This window comes from Pongo abelii, chromosome 9 (assembly GCF_028885655.2).
Source record: "Pongo abelii isolate AG06213 chromosome 9, NHGRI_mPonAbe1-v2.0_pri, whole genome shotgun sequence".
Classification (NCBI taxonomy): Eukaryota; Metazoa; Chordata; class Mammalia; order Primates; family Hominidae; genus Pongo; species Pongo abelii.
In genome coordinates, this window is record NC_071994.2 from 115,710,013 (window position 1) to 115,735,757 (window position 25,745).

The 25,745-nt window shown below is 44.6% G+C and overlaps 2 long non-coding RNA genes across 2 annotated transcripts in view; one reads left to right on the forward strand and one right to left on the reverse strand.

Moving 5' to 3' along the window:
• The window catches only part of LOC103891910 (uncharacterized), a 75,813-nt gene extending 64,935 nt beyond the window's left edge, over positions 1-10,878 (forward strand). Inside the window, exon 3 of the long non-coding RNA XR_008511388.1 lies at positions 10,257-10,878. This is a non-coding gene — a long non-coding RNA (uncharacterized LOC103891910). The remainder of the gene's footprint in view (positions 1-10,256) is intronic.
• LOC103891908 (uncharacterized) lies at positions 3,104-24,756 on the reverse strand. The gene is made up of 4 exons (XR_656148.3): positions 24,634-24,756; positions 22,124-22,320; positions 17,220-17,330; positions 3,104-4,717 (listed from the first exon to the last, which is right to left on the reverse strand). It is a non-coding gene; the product is annotated as an uncharacterized LOC103891908 (long non-coding RNA).
• Positions 24,757-25,745: the final 989 nt, after the last annotated feature.

The window sequence follows — 25,745 nt, forward strand, 5'->3', positions numbered from 1 at the left end:
CATCCATGCCAACATCTACCATTTTTTGATTTTTTGATGATGGCCATTCTTTTTTATTTTTGAGATGGAGTCTCACTCTGTCGCCCAGGCTGGAGGGCAGTGGTGCGATCTTGGCTCACTGCAAGCTCCGCCTCCCAGGTTTATGCCATTCTCCTGCCTCAGCCTCCTGAGTAGCTGGGACTACAGGCGTCTGCCACCATGCCCGGCTAATTTTTGTATTTTTAGTAGAGACGGGGTTTCACTGTGTTAGCCAGGATGGTCTTGATCTCCTGACCTCGTGATCCACCCGCCTTGGCCTCCCAAAGTGCGGGGATTATAGGCGTGAGCCACTGTGCCTGGCTGATAATGGCCATTCTTGAAGGAGTAAAGTGGTATTGCATTGTGGTTTTGATTTGCATTGCCCTGATCACTAGTGATGTGTGATTCTCAGAAGATATACAAATGGCCAACAAACATATCAAGAAGAGTATTCTATAAGCTCAGCAGGAAGGCTTTGATAAATAGCTTGGGGGTAAAAGGTGAGGTCTCCCAAGGGACAAACTTGATCAACAATAAATAGCTGCTAAATCGCCTTTTAGAGAAGGTGGGTCCAATGAAACCCAGGGCTCTTGTTTTAGTGAGGGGGGCTTGAGTGTTGGGGGGTAAGAGCAAATTGCTCAGAGAAGCTGAGAGCTGGCAGTACTTTTTTCTTCCTCTGCCTCTCCCTGTCTGGAGTTTAAGCACTCTCTTATGGCTTTGGGCTGCCTTGGCCACCTTCTCTGATGGCATTTATATGAACACATTGCATTTATTGAGAAGGCCAACTTTTGTTCTATCTCCTTTCAGGGGGCTTCCCCTCTCCCACCACCTCCACAAAGGGCTCATGAATGCAAGCCCCAACACCAGCCAGTTTCTTGGCCCTCTCCCCAAGCCCTTGCTGTTGGTGGTCTCCTCGCCTGTTCTTGGCCTCCCTGTCCCAGGCTGGGTCTTGGCTCCTGGTTCACTGAGAGCTAGACTTTGCCAGCTCCCATTCTTTTTGATTTGGGTTACCCTTACTCTTCCTGAGTTTTTAAGCTTTGGATTCTTGAAGTTTTATGCTCTGACTACTCTTTGGGTTTTGGGAAGCCTCTGTTGTTTCAGATGAGAGGACTCCACCATGGCTATGAATCATGGAACCTTCTAGAAATAACCCCTTCTCGGTCCTGTTGGGCCTTATACTTTATACTGGGATGTGCAGATCTGAGCATGGGAAAAATTGGGCTGTAGAAGCAAGGCATTTTTTTGGGTGAGAAGATCCTTTAAACTTGCTGGCAAAGGGTTGAAACGCACCTCCACATTCGAGCTCAGAGATAACCCTGTGAAGAAGTCATAGTTATCATTGACTGAACACCTACAATAGTCAATTCTTGTTATTTGCAGGAGTTGTGTTCTGTAATGTTTCTGCTAATGTTGAATTAGCCAATAATGAACCATTGTTTCTAGGGGAAGTGCAGACCTGTGAGCCTCTGGTCACGTGTTCCTCAACCAATCCATACATAACCTTGTCTTGTGTGTGTTTCTGTTTAAAGTCACCTTATTTGATATGCATTGTTGATTCGTTAACATTGAACTCACGGCCAATAGCACTAGAACTCACGCCTGAGTGAAGTTTACCTAACATACACATATTCTCCCTAAGGCACCTCACAGACTTCTTGCACATAGGAATTCTAGAAAGTGCTTTAGCATTACACTTGGTGGCCATTTTACATAGTAGAATGACCAAAAAAAAAAAAAAAAAAAATGTACTAAATAGACCATGAAAAAGATACTTGTTAGGTGAGCATGGTAGTTCACATCTGTAACCCCAGCACTTTGGAGAGTTGAGGTGGGTGGATTTGTTTGAGCCCAGGACTTCGGGACCAGCCTGGACAACACAGTGAGACTTTGTTTCTACAAAAAATTAAACAATTAGCAAGGTGTGGTGGTGCACGCCTATAGTTCTAGTTATTCAGGATGCTGAGGTGGGAGGATGGCTTGAGCCCAGGAGGTCAAGGCTGCAGTGAACCATGATTGTGCCACCACTGTACTCTAGCCTGGATGACAGAACCAGAACCTGTCTCAAAAATAAAAAAGGACATTTGTTTACAGTATGAGAGCTGAAATGAGAAGGCAGAGCATCCCCTTGCTCTCTCTCACCTGGGAATGTGTACATCAGGCTTTTCAAAATTGTCACTGCTCTGTGCATGCTTGCAAATGACTACAAAAAGTGCTTCGGACATTGATTTTGGGGTTATACATAAATTTAAGCGAGGAGGTGAATTTGCAAATATGGAATTGGTGAGTAATGAGGATTGATTTTATGTGCCAGGCGATGCCGGGGAGGTGAGAACCGATGCGACCCGTATTCTGCAGCTGTTCTTGGAACTTCTGCATCTGACCCTCCTTTGGGGCTTACTAGAATCCGAGGCCAGAGGGAAGCTTTCTGCCTTCCCAGTCTGTGTTCCAAAGGAACCATTTCCAGGGGTTCAACTCCTCTGAGGGTAGAGGAGTCACCTTCAGCAGGACTCACCTTTGTACTTAAGGTGCAGAACACCAGCAGCAGCTCTGTTTGTACTGTACAAAGAACAGCCTCTTGTAATTTGGTTCTTTTTGAACAGTTGCTAATAATTTTGCACTCAATTTCCATTTAAATGGAAACATTAACCTCTGGAGCCTGGAAAGGAGCCTAGAAGGGGCTCATAAGTATAGCTCTTATCTCCATGGCTCAGAGTGTCCCAGGAGTCAATCCAAACATACTTCTAAATCACTCTCTATAGATGAGGGGTTCAATCCTGTTTTGAAAGACCTTTGCCCTCCCTCCCAGTACAAAGTTCACTTTCTTGTTTACTCATCTGATTCAATGTCTGGAAGTTCTTCCTTAAGTCTAACCTGAAGTTTTCTTCTGGAACATAAGCCTTCTTTTTCCTGGATCACGTGCAGAAGACATTGGAAACCTACCTCCTGAGCTGATAGTGAAGCTCCTAACAAGTTGGGCAAGTGACCCCAGGTGGAGGCTGGAACAAAGCCCAGGGATCATCGAAAATAGTATTTTGTCAACCAGCAACAAGAAGAATCCAAATGATCCCACATGAGTCACAAAACATTTTCACAGATATTATTCTGTTTTATTTTTGTAATTCCTCTATGAAAAAGGTAGGCCACTTACCTGATTCTACAGATGAGGAAACTGGGGAATAGAGTTAACCTACATCAATTACAAACTGGCAGGGCTGGGGCCCCAGAGCCCCTAGCCTGCACTCTGCAATGATTATGAAATGCTGAGAGCTGGTCAGCTTCTATGTCAAGAAATTAGTGATATTGATGATGTAACCTAGAATTCAGTCACTGGGTATCCCTAAATCCTCCAACTTCCTACTCTAAGATATCAATCAAAATTGGTCTTCACTGCCTCCTCATATGTGGCAGAGAACCCATGCTCCTCCCAGTCTTTGTCCTGGGTGGCCTGCACCCTAAGACCTTGAATGACTTTTTTAAAAAAAATTATTGGTTCTCGCCTTGCATTTTGTCTCCTGTGTTGGATCTCCCTGTTTCGCAGATATTATCTTCACTTATGGAGAGGACAAGCAGGGGTCTACAGATGTGATGTGACACCTGCTTGCTGCATGTGGTTGGGTAGCTAGGATGCTGCACAAATGTACTGTTGGGAGGGTGGAAATTCAGCCATGCACTGTTTGCCAGATCAGGAACTATGAGGTGCTGCATCCAACCAGAATATTCTCTTATTTACCTGTGCAAAGGGGTGTCTTCTATTTGCACAAAGACAGCTTATAGGCTAGAGGTAGCCCTCAGGAACATGTTTGAGGTCACACATCCAGAAAGTCTGTAGCCAGAGTGGAAAACCAGGTCAGCTTCCATCATCTGGTCTCATGTGCCCTTCTTTCTCCTAGTGCTCAGCTCCTGGAATGGGAGAGGGAGACATGGGGGTGGAGGGGAGAGGGGAAGAGCTGCCTCCCTGTTCTCAACTTTCCAATCACCCTCTTCAGCCTACTTATCTTCTGTTTCCAATAATGAAGCAATCTCTTTGGTCAGCACCCCCCACCCCCATTCTTTTCTACCACTTGCAGTATGAGTTCTAAAAATAGCAATAATTAGACAAGTCTGCCCATCATTCCAGGTCTTTCTTGTCTTTGTTTAAATTCTGTTGGTTTTATCTCCTATAATTTCTGACTGATCTGGAGGAGCCTGAGCAGTGTGCAGTGATATGTGTGCAGACTATGATTAAGTGTGGGTATGTGTGTGTGTGTGCATGTGTTCACATATGTACGCGTGCTTATATGTGTACATGCATGTATGTTTGCATTGTGCACATGTGCAATGTGTTTGTGTGCCTGTGTGTATGTGTATCCCTATGTGTGTGGATGTGTATCTATATATATATCTGTGTGTAGTGGGCATGTGTGTGTGGTACATTTACATGTATGTAGTGGGTTTTGCGATCAGGAGGAGGCAGAAAGGAGTGTGGACCCATTATCTGTTGTTATGCATCAGTTGTCCCTCTCAGGATCCTTGACACACAGGGACCCTCTCCTGGATGTTGGTGACCCAGTCAGGTACTTTCTGTTTGTTCCTCCAGATTCTCTCTCCAGCCTTCTCAGCTCCACTCTCTTTCCTGGGGCTGACTTGATGGATGACAGCAATGGTTCCTTGCATTCTAGATTTCTGTCAAGTTTGGCCAAGGAGGAGCGCAGGTGGTCAGCTGGAGGAAAAGGGGCACGTAGGGTCAGGGCATTTATTCCCCTGGGCTCTTTCCTGCAGACTTGCCTTGGGCTGGTGGTCTTCCTTGGTCACTGCCCCTCTCAAGGAAGCCTTCTCTGCAAGCTTATTTCTTTTGGGTTCTGGTCACTGCCCCTCTCAAGGAAGCCTTCTCTGCAAGCTTATTTCTTTTGGGTTCTGGTCACTGCCCCTTCCTTTATTCCTCTGGATTGATGCATTCTCCCTTTCCCCCCATGCCCTGCCTATATTTCTGTAAACAGTCTTTCATTAAAGCCTCCTCAAGTAGTCCTGATTTGAGTGTGCTATGTGTTTTCTGTTGGAATCCCGACTGATACAAAATTCTCTTGGTCACTGCCATTGGCTAGTTAGATTGTAACCCTAGTTACAATCTAGGCTAGTTAGATAGTTAGACCCATACGGTGGTCTCCATTTGTCTCTGTCCTTCAATATCTGCGTCTGGCCTCTACCTCTGTGGAGGAAAAGGTTGGGCAATAAGCTTTACTATTTCTTCAGCTGAGCTATTTGGCACAGGCTGCTGCTTCTCTGACCAGTGGAGCTGCCATTCTGCTGGGAAGGAGGGCATCCTCTCTCTTCTGCCTGTTGCGAGTGTTTCCTCACCTATTTTTCCTAAAGCGTACATCCACTGGATCAGTCAGATGGATTAAGATTTTTTACTCAGGAATCAAGTGTTATTACCCTGGTCAATTGTCTACTTCCCTCATTTCCACACTTAGAGCAAAGCCTTGCTGCCAAGCTCTCTGGGATCTTCCACACCGATGCTGCTGGGCCTTCGGTGGATTTCCAGCCTTGACCACAATGTTACTCCTTTCCTCCCTATTTTCTTTTAATCCTTTCTTCCTCTGATACACTGCTTCCAATTATTTTTCTCCCTAGACATTACCTCTTCCTAAAGAAAGAACAAAGCCCATGTTCATTTAGCACTTCCTTTTCTCTGGGTAGGTTTCAGTCTTGGTATTGTAGGGGAAGAAAAGCTTTTTCTATACCCTCTTATGTCCTGTACCTGGGGATGGGCAAATTAAACTGACAAAAGACAGATCAGCAAGAGAAAAGAAAGAGCTTATTTATGCACACAAAATATGTACACATGGACACTCAGTGATGAGTACTCAGTGATGTGTAACTCAAAGGGATGGTCAGAATTTGGAGCTTATATACCTAATTTAGGAGAAAGGGTAGGGAGAGCAAAGGCTTCTATGAGAAGGACAAATAAGTTTCTTTAGGAAAGACAGATGGGTTTTTGGGAGAATAAATACGAGGTAAAGTTTAAGATAATGTTTGTTTATGCAGGTGTGAGTGGTCTTTCTGTCTTCTTTACGGCCTTACAACTCCCCCAGAGAGGAGATTTATGGTAGATTTATTCTTGGTTTCTCTCCTGGGAATAGACTTGCCCCAAAGAGGGAATTTATGGCAGTTCTCATTTCTCAGAAGTATCTCTGTTGAGTCAGATAACGGAAGCTCTGAGAAGTCTTCTTTCTGTATCTGTTGAATCTCAAATATCTTCAGCTTAAAATAATGTTGATGCCAAGTCTGGGATTCTGAGTGAGTCCACACAGTGTACTCTGCAGGTTAGTAGCTTTTCCCTTTGGCCTGCTGTCTACTGGCTGTATATGGGAAGAATGGACCCTGGCCTCAGTAGCTATTGGTTCCACAGGTAGATGGGGAAGGAAGGGTGAATTCTGGGCCCACGAATGGGAGTAATGTGGTTTGGTGGAGGTGTTGGGAGAAGAAGGTCCATTTTGAATAATGGCTTGTTCTTCCCTGCTAATGTCTTCTAAGTTAAACATGTCTCCCTACAATAGGGATTAACTTCCTTCCACAACCGTCACTTGGGAAATTATATTCTTCTTAGCAACTTAATTTCATCTTTATTTCTTGTGAAAATTTTCCTCCTCCTGTTTTGCATTACATGGCAAAACTCCTTTATATTTCATGATAATTAAGGGTATTGTTTCTAAATCCCTTCTTCCAAATTCTAAGGTGGAGAAATCCATTTTACTCCACCGTAAGGGCCAGAGGGCAGAGGGCCTCTGAAGTGAGAACACTTTTGTGATGGTCAATTTTATGTGTCAACTTGACTAGGCTCAGTTGTGTAGTCAAACACCAGTCTAGATATTGCTGTGAGGGAAGTTTTCAGATGTGAGTAACATTTAAATCAGCAGACTTTGAATAAAGCAGATTATCTTCCGCAATGTGGGTGGCTGTCATCTCATCAGTTGACAGGCCTTAAGAGCAAAGACAGGCTTCTGGAAGAGGAAGCAATTTGGTCTCAAGATTGCAACACAGAAACCCTTCCTGAAGTTCCAATCTGCTGCTGCCTGGAGGAATTCAGGCTCAGGCTGCAACATCAGCTTTTATCTATGTCTTCAGGCTGCTAACCAGCCCTACAACTTTGGACTTTATAGCCACCAGAATTGTGTGAGTCAATTCCTTAAAATAAATCTCTCTCTATAGCTATATCCTATTGGTCTGTTTCTCTGGAGAACACGGACTAATACCCTCTTACTCTCCATTGCCTTCCTCAAAAGAACTCACAGGGTGTGTGTTTCTGCCAAGTCACTTGTCCTAGGAACAGAGAGCTTCGGTTAAGTCTCAGGAGCCCGGGAGAAGAGAAGGGGATAAAGTGGGCAGGTATGTGTGGATGAATTCAGAACTAAACTTCACACTTCTAAAGATATAACAATGGTTACCCAAGTAACTTGGAATACCTGGAGGACAGAGCCACACCCTGTGTATCCTGTCTTGACTTTCAGGAGCCCTCAAATCAGAGTGAGTGTTGGTAGGGGAGAAAATGAGTGAAAGCAGCAAAGATTGGTGAAGCGTCTGGAGCTGGCTGGAGGCTCCGAGGGGAGGCATAGCAGAACGCTCAGGGCCTTTCCTTACTGGGAAGAGTGCGACAGAGAGGAGCCCTGCAACTGTTGCTGACCGCAATCAGAAGTGATGAGCAATCTGGGAAAGAGCATTGGAGAGGGAGCTAGCAGTCTGGGTTCTTCACCCAGTCCTCACATGACATTTGGATCTTTTCTGTCTCTCTCTCTCTGCAGGGGCTTGCACAGCTCTGCACACCCAGCAGACACTGACAACTGCTACCCAGCTCCAGCTACTTGGAACATGGGAATAGAAACTCTTGATTTGTGCTTTCTTGCATTATCACAGACCAAAGGAACTCAATGCAATTTTTTTAAAAAACCATCTGATTTAGCGAATCCCAAGTGACAGTCATCAGCTAGCCCTCCTCAGTTGGGATAAGGCCTTACTAGGTTCTGGTCAGAGAACAAATGAGACCCAGAGGAGAGAGAAGGTTTATAGTATGGCAGTTTGCCCACATCTGCAGCCTGGAAGGAGTTAGGAAAATTCAGCAGGCTGGGAAGATGTTGAGACTATCGATTTGTGCAGAGAGTTAACAAAATGCTGTGCATACTTTATTATTAATGATGACTTTTTCACAAGTTCATGCCTCATTTTGGTGCATCCTCTTATGTCCTGCTTTCTTCTGCACTCAGTGTGGAAGTCAGTGGGGGTGTGGTTCCAAAGGAATGAAAGAGAGGATCAAATTAGCTTGAGACACAGCTCTTTGGTTGGCTGAGGCTAAGCCAGAACTAAAAAAAGGATGCTTTCCTTGGTCTAATCCTAACAAATCCACACTAACATTTTGTTACCAGTGGAGGGTGTCCAGATTCTTGGCATCTTGAACAAAGAATTGGGCAAAACACACAAAGCAAGGAAAGAATGAAGCAACAAAAGCAGAGATTTATTGAAAATGAAAGTATGCTCCTCAGGGTGGGAGTGGGCCTGAGCATAGGGGCTCAAGAGCCCCGTTACAGATTTTTTGGGGGTTTAAAAACCCTCTGTAGGTTTCCATTGGTTACTTGGTGTATGCCCTATGTAAATGAAGAGGATATTTCCTGTCATAGCTGAAGTGTTTCCATTTGATTTAGTTCTAAGAAATGCTTAGGTTTCCTGCCTTCCAGACCCTATTCTCCTTCCTTGATTTGATAGAGGATTTGTTCCTCTTTAGGAATTCACCCATGTACATCGAGCACCTAGAACAGTGTCAGGCACATGGAAAATGCTCAATAAATGTTTGCTGAAGTAATGTCCAAGGTCTAGTAAGGAGTGCAGGAGGAGGCATGGGGAAGATGTGTGACTTGCTCCTGTGTGTACCTTGGCCGGGTCTCTGAACTTTCTCAATCTCGTTTTCCTCTTCTGTGGGTGTGATGAGAATGACTAGCATCTAAATGCTAGTCATGAAAGATGAGAATGATGATGAGAATGAGAGCATCTAAACTACAGAACTCAATCCATAGTAATTCTACTTTCTTTCCCTTTTCTTGGGAAGAGGGTAGAACACTAACTGATATCAAAATTGACTTCAAACAAGCTGTTACCCTGTCTACACCATAAAATGTAAGCATCAGTAAATGTTAAATGAAATGCATGAAGGAAAAAATGAATAGGTGAGAAAGGGGCCTTATAAATCTTGTAATGCGGGAGTTTGAAAATATTTTTCTTTTAAAGCAGGAGAAGTCCCTTATGAAACAAAAGCTCACATGGAAGCCCAGGATATAAAACTAACAAAACCACATCCTGTTGTGATTGAAGTGGGTGGGGGTGGGGCGGGGGAATGGCCCTGGGGCATTTTCAGTTCTGCGGTCTCTTTAGGGCTTACCTCCCCCTGCCCAACTCCACCGCCCCCCCACCATCACACCCTCTCTGGCCTTGGGCTGTGGTTTGCTAGTAAATATTTAACAACTGGCTCTGGGGTTGGGGAGCCCTGATTTGTCGCATGTTCAGATTTCCGTGGTGTGAGTATTTCCACTGCTTTAAGCTACTGATGTGGTGGTAAGACTGAAGGTAGAGTTGGGACTGCTGCTCAGAATTATATGCACCATTATACAGTTATTTCACCAAACCTACAATTGCTGTAAACAACCTCAAGGGTATTAAGAATTTGATGTAGTAAATTAATTGAGTGGTAAATTCTGAATACTTATTACCTTTGTTTTTAATATAATTTAAGTTTATATGCCTGTAATTTAATTTTTTATAATGACTTCAATTAAGAACAGGAGAGGAAAATTTTCAAAAATTGAGCAACTGGCTTTTAGGAGCTAGTATCAGCTGGGTCCAGCATACCACTGCCTCTGGGACATCTCTTTTGAAACCTTGGGTTCCAAAGAATACGCTTTGAATGATTGATGTATAACTCTTAACATTAGAAGGTAAGAAAAATGACAGGTTATGACTTTATGAGGGTCATAGAACTAGTAGTTACTTTACTCTAGAGCTAGACATTATTTCTTTTCCTGTGGTAGAGAACCTACTCTTCTTGCCTTCTGAGACATGCAATTAAACTATATCTCACAACTCCTCTTCCATCTAGGTAAACCACTTGGCTGAACTCTGGCAAATGGGTTTTGACTATAAATGATGTGCACCACTTCTAGACTTGTCTAGTTACAAAACATCTTGTGTGATCCTCTGTGCTCTTTCCTGATCCCCAGCCATGTGGAAGAAGCCAAGTGAAGGGCTATGGGGACCTAGAAGACAGAGTTGTCACACAATGGAAGAATTGCAGATCTCTGAGTCACCATTTGGACAAGAACCTACTAGGACAGGTGCCTGAACAAGAACACTGGACATTGTGTGAGTGAGAAACAAACTTCTATTGTGTTAAGCCACCGAGATTTTGGGTTGATTTTTATAGTAGCTGGTGTTGCTTACACTGACTAATACATCTTGAAAGTAAATGATGCAAAATAATTCTACTTATTCACAGGGGGTGGTATTTATAAGGGAAAAGAATAATAGGGTGGTGTCAATGTTGGGTCCTGATAAGTAAGCAACAACAAGGAAGGGGCCTCAGGTAGGGAAGAACAATGTTCTGAGAGACTGTTCATCACAAACAACCTGCTAGCCCCACATCCTGTTCTCAAATACTTTGCTCAGCATGTAGCCCCAGCAGCATGACTTGTCTGCATGTAGACCCTCCAGCATGACCCTATAAAATTTCCCTCCAGCCACTGCCTCTTGGCAGACAGTCCCTTCTCTGCTGTGCTGCCCACTGCTTTCTTACAACATTTTCTTTGTACTTTCTCTAATAAATCTGCCTTTCTTTACCCACAACTGTCTTGAAAAATTATTTTGCTGTTCATGATGCCAGCCCCAGCCAGTTGACCAACAAGAGTCAGTGGTAGGGGGAGAAATTAAGTCATCCAAAGGATGAAAAACTCTATGGAGTGTAATGAAAGAGCACAGGAGAGCAATCTAGCAGACTAATGAGTCTGGGGGATCTTGCATGAAACGACTGTGGGTGAGAATAATAACGATGATATTAACACAGATGATTGTAGTGGTCAGGACTCTTCAGGCACAAGTAACAGACACCAATTTGAGCCAGCTTATGCTTGGAAAAGGAACCTTATTTTAGATACACAGGAGCATCTCATGGAGGCCAACGGCAGGAACACAGCTTCTGAAGGGTCTGGAATCAGAACCTGGGAATCACAGGGACCCTGCCATTGTTTCTTGTCTCCATCTTCACGTCTGCTTTGTTGCAGACCACCTTATCAGTGACCACCTCCTGCCCCATAGTGAGTGAAAGGTGGCTATCTCCTAGCTCCTAGATTCACTGTTAAAAGCTTAGCCAGCCACAGACTGAACTGCATCTCTCTTTGGCCTATTTCCACACATACCAAATTAGCTCTCTTTAGATCATAATTCCAGAGTCCATAAAGAGAGACTCTAGTTGGTCTAGCTTGGTCAGGTGTCCACCCTGGTCTAATGTGCTATGACCAGAAGGTCAAGTGTATACAGTATGAACATGGCTGAAAGGGGCCATCCCTCTAGACAGAGGGAGCCAATTCCCCAAGAAAGTGAGGTCATTGTTGACTCAAGGTGGCTCCTGAATATTTCTGTAGGCAGAAACATCCCATCAGGAAGAGGGAGGAAGGGGCGGGGCTGTATATGCACAATTCTTCTCCCAAACCCACCCACCAGTCGGGTAACTGACTCCATCTCCTTGTGGAGGGGTCAGGGATAGAGGAGAGAAGGTCAGAGTGTTACTCTGGAGAGCTTCCTCCATCCAGAGGGAACCATCATGAGTGGGATAGATGGGTTCAACCTGCTATCAATAATGTTTAGAAAGTGTCAACCACAGTCCTGACACAGAGTGAACAGTCAGTGTAGGTCAGATCCCTTTCTCTCCCTGCCCCACCCCAAACATTCTCTCTTCTTATCACTTGATTTCTTGCCACTGACAGTGATAGTGCCACATGGAGCCATATTGAAACCTGAGGTGAAAGGGAAAATAAATGACAGTAATCTGGTCCTGTCTTGATTTTGTTCTTCATAAAGTACTTGCATTGATTTTGACTCTTAAAATATTGTATTAACATATTCTTTGCCTTGATTACTGAGTATTTGGCACCCTCTTACATTTTGTGCCCAAGTCAAGTGCCTTGCTCACTTCAGCCTGGTACCAGCCCCACTTGTCAGAGGCAGTTGAAAAGTACCCCAGGATACATTTCCTTCCATAACAACCAGCCCTTCCTGACTCTCTGATTTAAGGTTTAAATTAATATGGTTTTGAAAAATAAATTTTTTTTTTCACTTATGTGTACAGGTGATGCAGGATATTTCCCTGACCCCTTTGCAAGACTTGTGACAGGGTCTTGCAAACTTGTGACACTTGTGACACCTTGTGTACTTAGCCTGCAGTATTCAACTCCTCGTGGGAGGGAGTGCATAAGTGAACAAGGTGGGAACTGGAGTGCACAAGCACTGGAACCAGCAGGCCACTTCCACACCGGCAGGGGTGAACTCCACTCACCCAGACACACTGTGTTCCACCCCTCGTGGGAGGGAGCATGCAGATGAGCAGGTGCAGGAGCTTGGGAGAGTGTTTTCGGGCACTGGCAGGAGCAAACTCTGTGCTGGCCCAGCAGCAGCATCTAGTGGGGTGTTCATGACCCCTAAGTCCCCAGAGGGCATGTTATAGTACTCTTTTAGCTCTGCCATCCATGGACAGCTTGAGTGTTAACAGCTCAGTTGGCCCTTTTGTATTTGCACACTTGGCTTCTGAGCTCTTCCAATGTCCAGGAAAAATGAGGATGCACAAACGAATTGAAGGATGGTAAATGTGGGGGATTTTATTGCTGATGAAAGTGGCTTTCAGCTAGAAGGGGAGCTGAAAAGGGGGTGGGGTGGGAAGGAAATCTTCTCCTGAATTCCAGCCATCTTCAGCCAGATTCTTCTCCACAGTTATGCCATCAAGCTGTCCCTCTGCAGTCAAGCTGCTTCTCTCTAATATCCAGCCATAGTCCCCAATGTCCAGCTGCTTCTCCTCTGCCAGCTGAGTCTGAGGTTTTTATAGGCCCAGGTTGAGGGACGGGGTGGGCCATGGGTGGTTTAGGAAAAGGCAACATTCGAGCAAGAAAACAGGGATGTCAGTTCTCACTTTGGGCCATGGTTTCAGGCTTGAGGGTGGGGTTTTGTTGGGGATCTGCCCTTTTCTGCCTAGAATTTCTCTGCCTCCTGTCCTTATCACATGCACAGTGTCACTGAAGTCATCCAAGAAACTAGTAATAGATGTTGCTTCTATGAGGGAAAATGGCAATGAGAGGGAGGAAGGGATACGTTTTGCCTTAGAAATGTATTTCTAATTTTTTAAGGAAAGCCTAATTAAGATGATTTCTTCACTACAAAAGCAATACTTGTTCACTATAAAAAATTAGAAAATACAGATAAAGCAGGAAACAGAAACTATAAACTGTAGGGGAGAAAACATAATTTCTTTTCTTTATCTTTTTCGGTTCTAAGTTGAGCTACTCTCCTGAAAACAAAAGTCAGACTAACAAAAGAAAAACAAGCAGAAGTTTATTAACATGTGCTGTACCCATCACACAGAAGAGGCCTCAGTTCAAAACTCTTTTTCCTTCTCAAGGCAGTGGCTTTAGAGGCCTTGCTTAAATAGTATTTTAACAGAGCCGTAAATTCTATTCAATGACAAGACAAAGAGGAGAGTATCTTCAGGCTTCCAAAAGGCAGGAAAATGTGGGAAGGTAGATTTACGGTAAGAGTAAAGTCAGCTCCCAGATCCTCTGACGGCTGCTGTCTCTGAGCTCTGCTTCTGAGCTGATAAGCAAATGTAGGGAAGGGGCCTACCTGTGGGTGGGGAAGGCAGAGAGGAGGAGCAAAGCATGCCCTGCATTTCAACCTTTTTTAGCTCAACAGTCTTCAGCATTTTAGAGAGAAATATTTTGGTTTCCTTCAAAACATTAATAACTCACCATTCCACTAATACATACCTTAGTGTTTATCTTTTTTATTCATATATGTAGATTTTACAAAAATAGTATGGTTTTGAATAATATTTGCGGTCTTCTTTTTCCATTTAAAATACATTGCGTATCAATGACTAAGTTAGTAAATACTTCTCTACATCATTATTTTTAGGGGTTCACATTTTGACTGTGTCACACTATTTGACCAACTCCTTATTGCTGGACGTTGAATCTTTTTCCCAGTTTTCATGATTATAAACAGTGCTGAGCCAAACATCCTAGCTGTGTAATCTTTTGGCACGTGTCTAATCGCTTCCCTAGGATGAATTCCTAGAACAGGACTTGCTGGGTCCAAGCGAATGCACTCACGTAGAGGTTTTTCTAAAAAATACTTACTGCCAAGGTACCCTCTAAAAAGCCTGTGCTGGTTTATACTTTCACAGTGTGTATGAGTCCCATTGTCAGTCAATTTAAAGCCCAAACCGGAGGCCTGAGCAGAAAGCGAGGCAGATACAACTAAATCTATACAACCTAAACATGACTGTAATACTCTCATCTTATGGTAAAATGAGTGGCATCTTTAAAGGTGCCTGTACTGGAATACTGGAAAGGGTACAGAGAAGGATTTCAGACAAAGTTTGAGACAAGCTGGAAACCCACAAGTAAAGTTACAAGGAAGATGATCTTCTCTTTCTTTCTCATAATAGCAGTGAGCTCTGATCCACTAGGGGGGACAAAGAGCCCCTTCCTCACTTATCCCAACTCTCATCACTGTCTAAGCTTTTTCTAGATTTCTAACCCTTTTTTCAGGTTTTAGACGTTCAATTCCCTTGGCTCCCTTAAGGAGCATTTAGACAATGAGAATCATCAAATGGTAATAATCTTTTTGTGAGGGTTGAGGAAGACATTTCTTTTTAGGTTTGCTATCTGCTACTTTTCCTAAGTCTCAGGTATATACATCCCACAAATTATCATCATCATTATTGCCAAGAAGCCTCCTGCTGATGAAGCACCCTTTCGGATGGCTTTCCTTTCTTCTCAAAGACTCCTGGGAGGTAGCTTGCTTTTTGTCCCTTTTCAATAGCTGCCACAGCTGATTTTACATCTTGGGGGTTTCCTTCTCTAAGTAGAGGATATTTAAAAATTCTAATTATTGTTGTGATTATCTTACCTTGGCGGTTAAGACGAGCAAAGTGAAGATGTTTCACTTTGTGCATTCTATGCAAGGAGATCTTTTCTGTAGACGTTTTTTCCCCCTTGGGAAAAGACAGAAGTGAAGGCCTTTCCATTGTTCAAGGTTCAAATAATGGCTCCACATGTACCGTGAGCTCAAAACAATATTCTGTGGCTCATGTGACCCAACAGATGAATGTTTTGGTCTACTGAGCATCCCAAGAAGTAAAATAATAGTTGGAGTTTGAGGAAGGGGCATAGAAAAAGCCCAGACCCAGGTCATGTGCTTGGGTGGCTAGACTCATCTGGTGTTAGTCTTGTCTAAACTTGTCAGAATGAACACGTGGGATCAAGTGCTTCTCTGGTCCCCATCGGCCTCTTATATCAGGTCAGTGTGAGTCTTTTATTTACTCAGGGGCCCAGAATAGACAGTATAGCCTGGGAGACTGGTGCCTTTTCCATCTTACTTTTTGGTCCATCTGTGCAATAAATGGACTTTTTAAATTGCTTCACGTCTTCACGTTTCAGAGTGTTCAGCTCAGATAAACCACTGGAGTGGATCAAGAGACTGTAAATGATTGACATGAGTCCACTGAAGTCATCCTCCACCCAGTACCCTCTAAGGTGATCTCAGGAGGAGGATGTGGTCTTTCTGGCTCCCTGTTTCCTTACTCTTTCTGAAACATATAAATGTTTCTCACTTTCAGACATTTTTTTTTTTTGAGACAGAGTCTCGTTCTGTCCCCAGGCTGGAGTGCAGTGGCATGATCTCAGCTCACTGTAACCTCTGACTCCCTGGTTCAAGTGATTCTCCTGCCTCAGCCTCCTGAGTAGCTGGGACTACAGGCATGTGCCACCACACCCAGCTAATTTTTGTATTTTTAGTAGAGATGGGGTTTCACCACGTTGACCAGGATGGTCTCCATCTACTTTAAGATATTTAAAAACCACTAGTTAACAGAAAGAAAGAAGCTGTGTAATAAAATTAGCAAACATGTGCCAGGTGAGATGAGGCAATTACCTGAAGCTCTCAGGTGATCTGCCTAGAAATGTGGATGGGGCTGACCTGTTGTTCAGAATCCCTCCTTAGAATCCCTTCCTAGACACCAAGAGGAAGAAGCTCTAGCTCCATTTATTACCAAGTCTCTGGGGTTGGAGCCCCTCAACTCCTCCCCTCTCCTAGGCCAGGAGTCCCTCCCCTTTCTCTCAGAGCCCCGGAGACCCATTTAGGCAGAGCATCAGGTATACATCATTCTCCAGGGAAGAATGAGAGACAGGGGATGGGTGTCTTTTTCCTAGTACTTGGAAAGCAGTAAGTGAGTGGATAGAATTTCTCTACTTTAATTCATTCTCCTAAGCCTTTGACATTAGATACTCCACTTATGGAAGCTAACATCTAGTTTTAGATGGTACCTGATAATGTAAAAAAATTTTATGTTGAGCTATTTTAAGTTTAATATGTCCATATTTCATGATGCTCCATAAAGAGCACCATGCCTGAGAGTTGTTTAGCCATAAAGAACAAGTTTGAGTAATGCTGAAACAGGTCATATGGATGCTGCTTAATTCAAGTGAGGCATTTACATCTTGGAAATATGGTAGATTCATGTGAAGGTATGTATACATCTTCCACTTGCCTCGAAACAAAGCATAAGCTAAGCAGAGGGATGAGCCATTCAATACCCTGGCCCCTCTTCTTCTTGACCTTCTTGTGTCCAGCCATGTTTTTTTCTGTGGTCCTCCTCATTCCTATGACCATACTCTGTCTTGCAGGCAATAGAAACTACACCACTTTGCAAATCTCAATTTCAAACATCATTTTCCAACCTTCCAATTGTTCTACCTTTCTTGCCCTGATACCTCCTCTTTTACAAATCTTTGCCTTCTTGGAGACCCTTAATCCTTTGACCCCACTCATTCCTCATTTTCCACCAGCACCTGCTTAGCTTTACTTCCTTCCTAGTCCAGCTCAAATTCTATAGTTTTTCATTACAATTCCTTAAGAAATACCTTCAGTTTCTGTGCTCTTCTCTCCTTTCATTAAACTTTTGTCTTGCAAAACTCCTGTTGGGCTTCTAAGTGTAACTTCCTTCTCCATGCCTGTTCCTGAGCAGCCGAACACTAATGGAGAAAGCCACAAAACAAAGTTTTTTTTAAAAGAAATTAATTCATGACGACACATTTCAGTTGGGGACTCATAGCTGCCTGGCAACTCTACTGTGTTCTAATAGACTTATTCTTCACTTCCCAACATAATCATTTCACATCTTTTCCTCCCTCTTCAAATTCCACATTCCCTTATCAGCACTCATTCTCCATGGGTGACCTCAATCCTTTCTGAAGAAATAGAAGCTACTGGATGCTAATTCCCTATTGATCCTACAAATCCACCTGCATCAGCAACAATTTCCTCCTTCTCTCTTATTATTATGGAGAGAGGATTTCTTCCCTATTAAAAGTCAATTCTCAGATGCTCTGGTTCTGCCTCCTTCTACATTCTTAAAGATCGTATTTCTTGGTTATCCCCTGTCTCTACTGTGTCATTAATTTCTTCCACTCTACTGAATCATTTGCATCATAGAAACATGTTCTAGCATCTCCTCACTTATGAAACATCAAGAACATAGTAACCTTCCCTCAACCCTGTGCAATTCACCCAGTGTTTCCTTTTTTTTTCTTTTTTTTTTTTTTTTTTTTTGGTGGGTAGGGGAGGGAGTTGTTTGTCTTGGTCTCATACCTCATATTTACAACTCAATTCATTCCCATCTGGCTGCTTCCACACTCTACTGAAACTGCTTTTCTAAAGGTCACTGATGACTTTCCAGTGGCCAAATCAGTCCTCCTCTTGACTTCTCAGCAGAATTTGACACTGTTGTTTATATTTCCTTCTTGAAACATGAAACTCTTTGTGGATGCTGTGACTTCTTGGCTCCTGTGTTTGTTTTCTTTTTCTGCCCCCTGATCCACTTCTAGTTTTCTTTGCTGCGTTCTCCTCCTCCAAATGCTGGACTTCCTTGAGGCTAAATCATGAGACCTCCTTTCCCTTCTCTACATTCTCTTTCTAGGTATTCTCATTCCCGTGACTTTAAAATGCCACGTAGGTACTGACAATTGTCAGATTTGTCTCTCCAGCCCAGCCCTATCATCTGAACTCCAGACTTCCATATACAAATATCTACTTCACATCTCCTCTGGAATGTCCCACTGACATCTTGAGTTAATACATCCAAAAGAGAACTCTTCACTCCCACCTCTTCTCTCAAAACCTCTCTTGCCTTGCCTGCTGTGTCTCAATAAATGTCACTGCCACTCATCCAATTACCTAAATTAGAACTCTAGAAATTGTTCTTGATTCTTTCCTTTCTCTAACTCCTACCTTTCTAATCCAACAGCAAATTCTGTCAATTATACCTCCAAAATAGATTCTGCATTCATTTCCCATTTTCTACTGCCTTCCCCAAACCACGCTGCCATCACTTTCCAACAGAATGATTGAAATACTTTTCTAACTAGGCTTCCTGTTTCAACTTTACCCCTTGTATTCCCCAAACAGCAATAGAAATGACCTTCCTAAAATATCTGTTAGATCATGCCACCTACTTGTATAAAATCCTTTAATGCAGTGTGAGTAAACCCAGCTCTTTCCCCTGCCTAACACAATACTATGCCATCTGTCCTTACTTTCACCCCTTTAGGAATGGGTTCCCAATTCTGTTTGTTCCAGTGAATCTGACTTTATTTAAACACTCTGTAGATTCTTCCTCCTCTGGGTGTGGCCTACTGCTCCAGATGATCAGCCTGAAATGATCCTCCATGGTTTCTTTCCAATGAGAGCTTCTCACAGAGGCCTTCTCTAACTATAGTACCTAAAGAACATACTCTCTTTCCGTTATCTACCTTAGTCTTTTATTTCTTTGTTTCATTAGCGTAATGCAGAAGGGTTTTTTTGGTTGGTTGTTTTCTATAATCTTTACTAGAATTTACATTATATGAGGACAGGGTCATGTCTTCTGTGTTTTCATTGTGTCCCTCTGGGATAGTGCCTAACTTTCAGGAATGTAATTGTAGAATGTATGGATGAATAAATAATGAATGTTAAATAAAGATAGTTATTATAACACCCAGCCTATTCAATAGACTTAATGGATCTTAGTTTACCTTCTCCTCAGTTCATGTGCCCCTCCTCCTTTCTGGGATATAACAGGGTAACCCATTATGAAACTAAACAGTTTAAACAAACTATTTCTGTGCAACATGAGTGACCAGTTGAGGTTCTTATTTTTTAGGATTGGTCTTGCCTTCTTCAAATTTGACAGTCACTGCAGAGTGGACAACAGGGTTTAATAAAGAAACAAGGGCTATGAAGAGAAGAGCCCAGGAGTGAATCCCTGCAATCCTACTCCTGAGCTGCGCAACCTTGGGCAAGACATAGCCCTCTCTGATCCTCCGTTTTTTTTTTTTTTCATTTGTAAAATGTGGAGAGTGATATCTCTTTTGTCTACTTCAAAGGGTTATAGTGGCAACTAGGTGGGATAATGTAAGTAAGAGACCTTGTCAAATTGTAAAGTGTTGAACTAATGATTTCCAAGAGTTTCACCAAACTCTTCTTGTCAGGAAGTCAACCATGACTTTCAGATCCCTCCAAGGAATGATTTAAAGGTGACTTTCTATAGTGCTTGACCTCTACTAGGCTGGGGCTAGTTTAAGTCCTGTGATCTCTTCCCACCCCACCTCCAGATCCTACTTGTACCTTTCCCATAGAGAACATGTCAGCTGCTCTTTCTCCATAAGGCACAGTTCTGTCTGGTGGGACAGATAACATGTGGGGCTCACCAGCCATTGCTGCAGAACCAATGGATGATATTTCCTGTTTGAGTCGGTCTAGGCTGATGGTCTGGAGCAGCCCCTGCTGTTCAGCACGCCCCTGCCACGCACAGGCCCTGCTAGAGGGGAACTGGAGCTGTGAAAACATAGCTCCCACTTCCATCAGCCTTGCCCTTTGTGGTAGCTGAACAGACATTCCAGCTGGCTTGGCTACTACCAATCTTAGCTTCCACGAGAAGAGAGTCTTTCGGCTCTTACAGAGCCCACTGCTCAGGAGTGAGCTGGGTCACGATGCTGTACAAAGCGGTTTCCCCAGCTCCCCAGTTTGGGAGTGTTTGGCCCCAGGGTGCATTCTGGTGATCTCACCTGTAGGTTTTCAGACAGCTTCATGGCCATGGGTGTCCCCCAGGGTTCAGGACTTGGCTTATGCCATCTTTCTACTTTTAGTCCCACCCTGTCCTCCTCTCTCCTCTCTTGTCTTTCTCTGTTTTAACCTTCTGACCCCCAGAAGGTGGGGATTGTTAATGGGTCCTCTTATTCACGAGTCTCCACATTCTGTCTTATAGATTACTGCAGCGGCTGCTCAGGGCAGGTGTTGAGTGCCAGGAAGGTTGTGTCTCCCAGGTGGGGCAAGAGCTCTTTGCTGCCCACACTGTGATGCAGTCGTGCCCCTATGTTCTCTCAGCTGAAGCCTCTTCTGTGTTATCCAAGAGACCAATTTTATATTCCTTATCCCAGCACTCAAGGTCCTTCTTAACGTGGCTCTAAGTGTTCTCTCTAGGCTTTCTTCCTCCCATGCCCCAAGTTCCTGCTGGGGCCTCTCTGCTCTACTCTGTTCACTAGATACATTTTCTTTCCCTGCTTCAGTCTTCCCACACTCCAATGCTTACTCAAATGTTTCTTCATTGATTTGACCTACGCTGCTCTCTCATCGCTCTCAAGGCCAAGTGTCTCTCATCTACACAGCACAGAGTGGCATCTTCTTTGCTGTTTTGCTTTATTATCCTTGTGTTCCTTGTGTATTATGTTTCTTTCTTTCCTATTAGATTTTAGGCTCCTGAAGGTTGGGATGGTATCTTTCCTTAGTGGTCAGGAGCATATTTTGAGACCAAGACAAATTTGAGTGGAAATTGCATCTCTTCCTCTTATCAGTTATGTCATCTTTAGCCAGTTACTTAAATTCTCTGGGCCTCTGTTTCTTTATACAATGGAGATGATAATAGACCTTACCTTTTAAGGTAAAAAAACGAGAAAGGAAGAGATAATATATGTAATGTATTTAGCACAATACCTGGCATATAATAAGTGTTCAATAAATGATAGTTATTTTTTTTAAAGTCTTCTTTATCCCAAAGCACCCATCCCAGAGCCAAGTATATAGTTGATGCTTATCCAACAATTGTGTGGATTATCTAGCAATCTATATAGATTAGTTCATACCAAGGGTTAAGAAGGAAGGAGCAGAACCATGAACAGGCTTGCCTAGGGTGCCATACAGTGTAGCTGATGTCAGTGCCCAGGTCTAAGAATGCTCATGAGCTGTGGAATAGGTCAGTTATCCCTGGTTTGGCCTGGAGGAGGGTCTGGCATCTACTTCAGGCCTCTGCTGTCCTAGTTCCTGGTTCTAGGAGGACTATATTGTAACTGCATCCATTAATTGTAGCCATTTTACACCTACATAAGATGATCCCCTAAGATACCAAATTATGCCATCTCCTTGTCTTAAAAACGATCACAGGGCCAGGCGCAGTGGCTCATGCCTGTAATCCCAACATTTTGGGAGGCTGAGGCAGGAGGATTACCTGAGGTCAGGAGTTTGAGACCAGCCTGGCCAACATGGTGAAACCCCGTCTCTACTAAAAATACAAAAAATTAGCCGGGCATGGTGGCAGGTGCCTGTAATCCCACCTACTTGGGAGGCTGAGGCAGAAGAATCACTTGAACCCAGGAGGCAGAGGATGCAGTGAGCTGAGATTATGCCATTGCACTCCAGCCTGGGCAATGAGAGTGAAACTCCATCTCAAAACAAACAAACAAAAATGACCACAGCATGAGGCCTCGGGACAATGGAGAGCTGACCCTTTTCTTACCTCAGTGTGCACCGTCTGTCTCTGTGGGTGTCCTCATAGCTCCCAGGACCGTGCCATGCTAGTAGCAGCTTCAGTCCCTCTGGGCCCAGCTGTAGAGGTGCCCTTGGGTCAGGGTACTGCAGACGGAACTCAGAAAACTTTGCAAAAGCAGGGGGGAAGAGGGGGCTGGCAGCTTCTGGGGGAGAGGGAGTCGGAGCCTGACAAATGGAGATATCTTGTGTAAGATCAGCAAAAGAGGAGACACAGACACTTGACCTGGTTTGGAATTATTGCAAATCTATCAGGCTCTGTGCAAATTGAGACCATAATTCAGATTGTTCATATCATCACCAGCATCCCCATTTCCATTAAGCCCTGCTGTTCATCTCTCCTGGGCCTGGCTCCGTCCAGCAGCTAATTGAAGGGGTCAAGCTAGCACTAAATCAACAATCCAGTCCGGAGAGGTCAGCCCCCACCCCAGTCCTTCCAACTCAGAGGCTGTGGTTAACCTTGAACGGAATCTTATCTCCTCCTCAGCCTCAGGAGAAGCTTCAGTGGAAAGATGCTTGTTAACAGCGCGTGGTGGAAAGGGTACTGGACTGGAGGCTGGAAGAAGTGGGTTTGAACCCCAACTCTGCATCTCACTAGCTCTGTGACCTTGGGCAAGTTATAGAAACTGCTGAAACCTTGGGTTTCTCATCTGTAAAATGAGAAAGATAAAGGGCATACCTGCTCTATCTACCTCAAAGTGTGGTATTAGGCAAATGCTGAAACATAGGCAAAGATGCTTTGAGGTTTATAGAACACCATGCAAATGTGGGTGCTTGTGGGTGCTTACCTACATGGCCTCCAGGGGTTGTGCCCAGTGAATACCTAGCATCTGTCCAACTTCTGTTCAGGCTGGCCTTGTCTCAGGTTTGAGGCTCTGTCTCCCTGTGGATCATATCCCCTCAAGTAGGAGACTCAGAGAAACAGCATCAGGTACCAATAGGGCTGGCAGCAAATGCTGCCAGGCTGAGCTCTGGGCCCTCTCCCCTGGCCCTGCTCAGATGGAAAGGGAAGCAGAAAAGGACTTTTACTGAGCACCTACTTGACAGGCTCCTCACTGGCCATTCTTCCTGCACTCATACATTCGCCTTACAAAATACTTCAGGTAGCTATCATCTCCAGCTTTCAGAGGAAGAAAGTCAGTCATAAAGAAATTAACTCACTTGCCCACGGTCACCTAGTCAGTGAGTGGTGGGTCTGAATTGGATTCATTCTGTCTGCCTCAAAGCCTACCTCTTCCGACCTCACCTGCTGACTCTCAACAGACCTTTCTGTACTTTGTCCTGGGGCAGTCAGGGCCAGGGACCAAGTGGTCACCCTCAGGGAGCAGGACTCCTTGCCACAGAGGCAGGGGAATGCTAAGCACAGGTGAGGATTTTCGCCTCCTTTGGAGACTGAGGGCAGCAAGGCATCCTGGGGATTGCCCTGCACCTGTCAGCTCAGGTCTTGGTCCTGCCTGGGGTCAGCCCCCCGTGCCTACCCTCTCCCACCTCAGCCCCCTATCTGTGTGGGTGCACCCATCTTGTTCCCCCTGCACACAGCCTAACTGGGCTCTGACCCATCAGGAGCTAGGTGCAGGGCACTGTGCTCCAGCCCTTGTCCTCTAGCCCCGGGCCACAGGGTGTGTCCCCATCACTCACCAGGGAGCCAGTGCTGGCCTCATGGCCTCAGAGCAACACAAACCAACCACTGTGGCTGGGGCTTCTTTCCCAGGCCAGGATAATCATTTCAATGGAATGTTTTAAAGAGTCCTTTTCTAAATTAAACTAATAAATTGGATAGTAGCCGAGAGGGAAGAAAGGTCTCTGCTTAACATTGAAATAGAGATTAACCAGAAGGGGGAAAATAATGTCCCGAGAGGTTATCAGGAGGCGATTTGAATCCTGTTCCCCTGTGGATGGAGTCATCTGAAATCTAGCTAGGTCTGCCTGCTGTGAGGACCTCAGATGCTAAGGGGAAAATGAAGTCAGCTGCCACAGATGTCCCAACTCCCAGCTATGAGAAAAACTCTGGAAGGTGGACTTCATTTTCCATGTTTTATTCAAGACTTTTTTTTCCAGGTATGTCTCGTGCTCACGCTCTGAGATACCACAAAAGTATCCAAACCCAGCCTGCGACAATCACCCTGGTTCCTACCACCTCCCTTGCTGAGGAAGGTCCTTTGACTCTTCTTCCAGAGGGAAAGAATAATAAATCAGAATCCAAATGGCTATGGAAAGGGCCCTCTCCACCCTTTCAGCTGGGACGGGTCATGGCCTTGTTCAGTGCCCACTGTGGGGGCTCTGGTTCCAGGACTGACTCAGGGCTGCTTCAGCTTCTATCTGGCCATCTGACCGGGGTGGCATTCCAGGGGAAGTGACATAGCCTCCTGCCTCTAGCCGGGAAAGGCCATCAGGTGAACAGCTGCCTCTGGTTGTCTGAGACACCTCATTAAGGTGGCATTGGCAGCTACCTACAGAGGCACAATTTGAGGTGTAGCTTACCCTGGTCTTGCCTCTGCCCATCCAGGCTGCTAGCTGCTTCCTCTGCTCCTGGGGAGTTGGCCCCAGCCCACTAGGACCTCCTCTCAGCTTAATGTTCTCCTCCAGTTCCCTTTCCATGTGCTGGAAAGGTGAGTATGGGCCATATGGTGAGTATGGGCCTCACCCGCAGCATACAAAGGTTTGCTGGTTGGTAGGCCAGACTCTCAGGGCCCCTCACCCTTCTAGCTGCTTAGGTGTGACCCCTGCTGGTGGGAGTTGAGCTGGCCTGGGGGAACTTTTCTGGGACTGGTCGCTGTAGCTTTGAGTCTGTTTCTGGCAGGAGCAGGCTCTGCTGTGTTTGTGTACATTTGTTCAATCAGTGGACACCCGGGATCCCTGAGAAAGCTCCAAAGGCAGCTGTAGCCACAGTAGAGAGATAGCCATCCTGCCCTCTGCCAGGCTGGCCTCACGGGAATCATGTCACATAGGCCCCTCCAGTCCACAATCAGGGCTCCTTTAAGAAAGGAAGACTCTGCATCAACCCACAGCACCTTGTGCTCATCAAATCATGTGATGGGTAGAGAGGAATGCCCAGTCCTGCCTTCCTATGGGACACTCCTTCTGATTAACACCAAGGCGTGATGATTGGTAGAAATTCAGTGTATTCATTATCTCCATGGGTACGTTTTTTAATGGAGAAGGGCCTGAAGCCAGCAATGATTTAACCTAACTCCAGAGCAAAGAGTTGGTTCCAGTGTCAAGGCTGCAATGGAGTGATGATTCTAGGATAGGGTTGGGCCAGAGCCTTTCTAAGAACACCAGTGGTAGCAGATGACACTACTTATGGAGTGCTTACTGCGTGCCAGGCATGCTCGTTTAAAATGATCTGCTAGTAAGCATCTTGCCGTCCTGCATTTGAATTCTGGTCTGTCACCTGGTAGCTGCGGTCTTTGGGCAAGCCTCTTACCCTCTCTGAACCTTAAGTCCTTCTGGAGGTAAAAAGACATACCTCACAGAGGAATTGAGATGATTACATTTATATGATCCTTGTATGTGCTAATCACAAAGGCACAAGACTCCTTGTCCAGTGATTAGCACATATTCAGCATTCAGTAAAATGGTAGTAGCTCTTT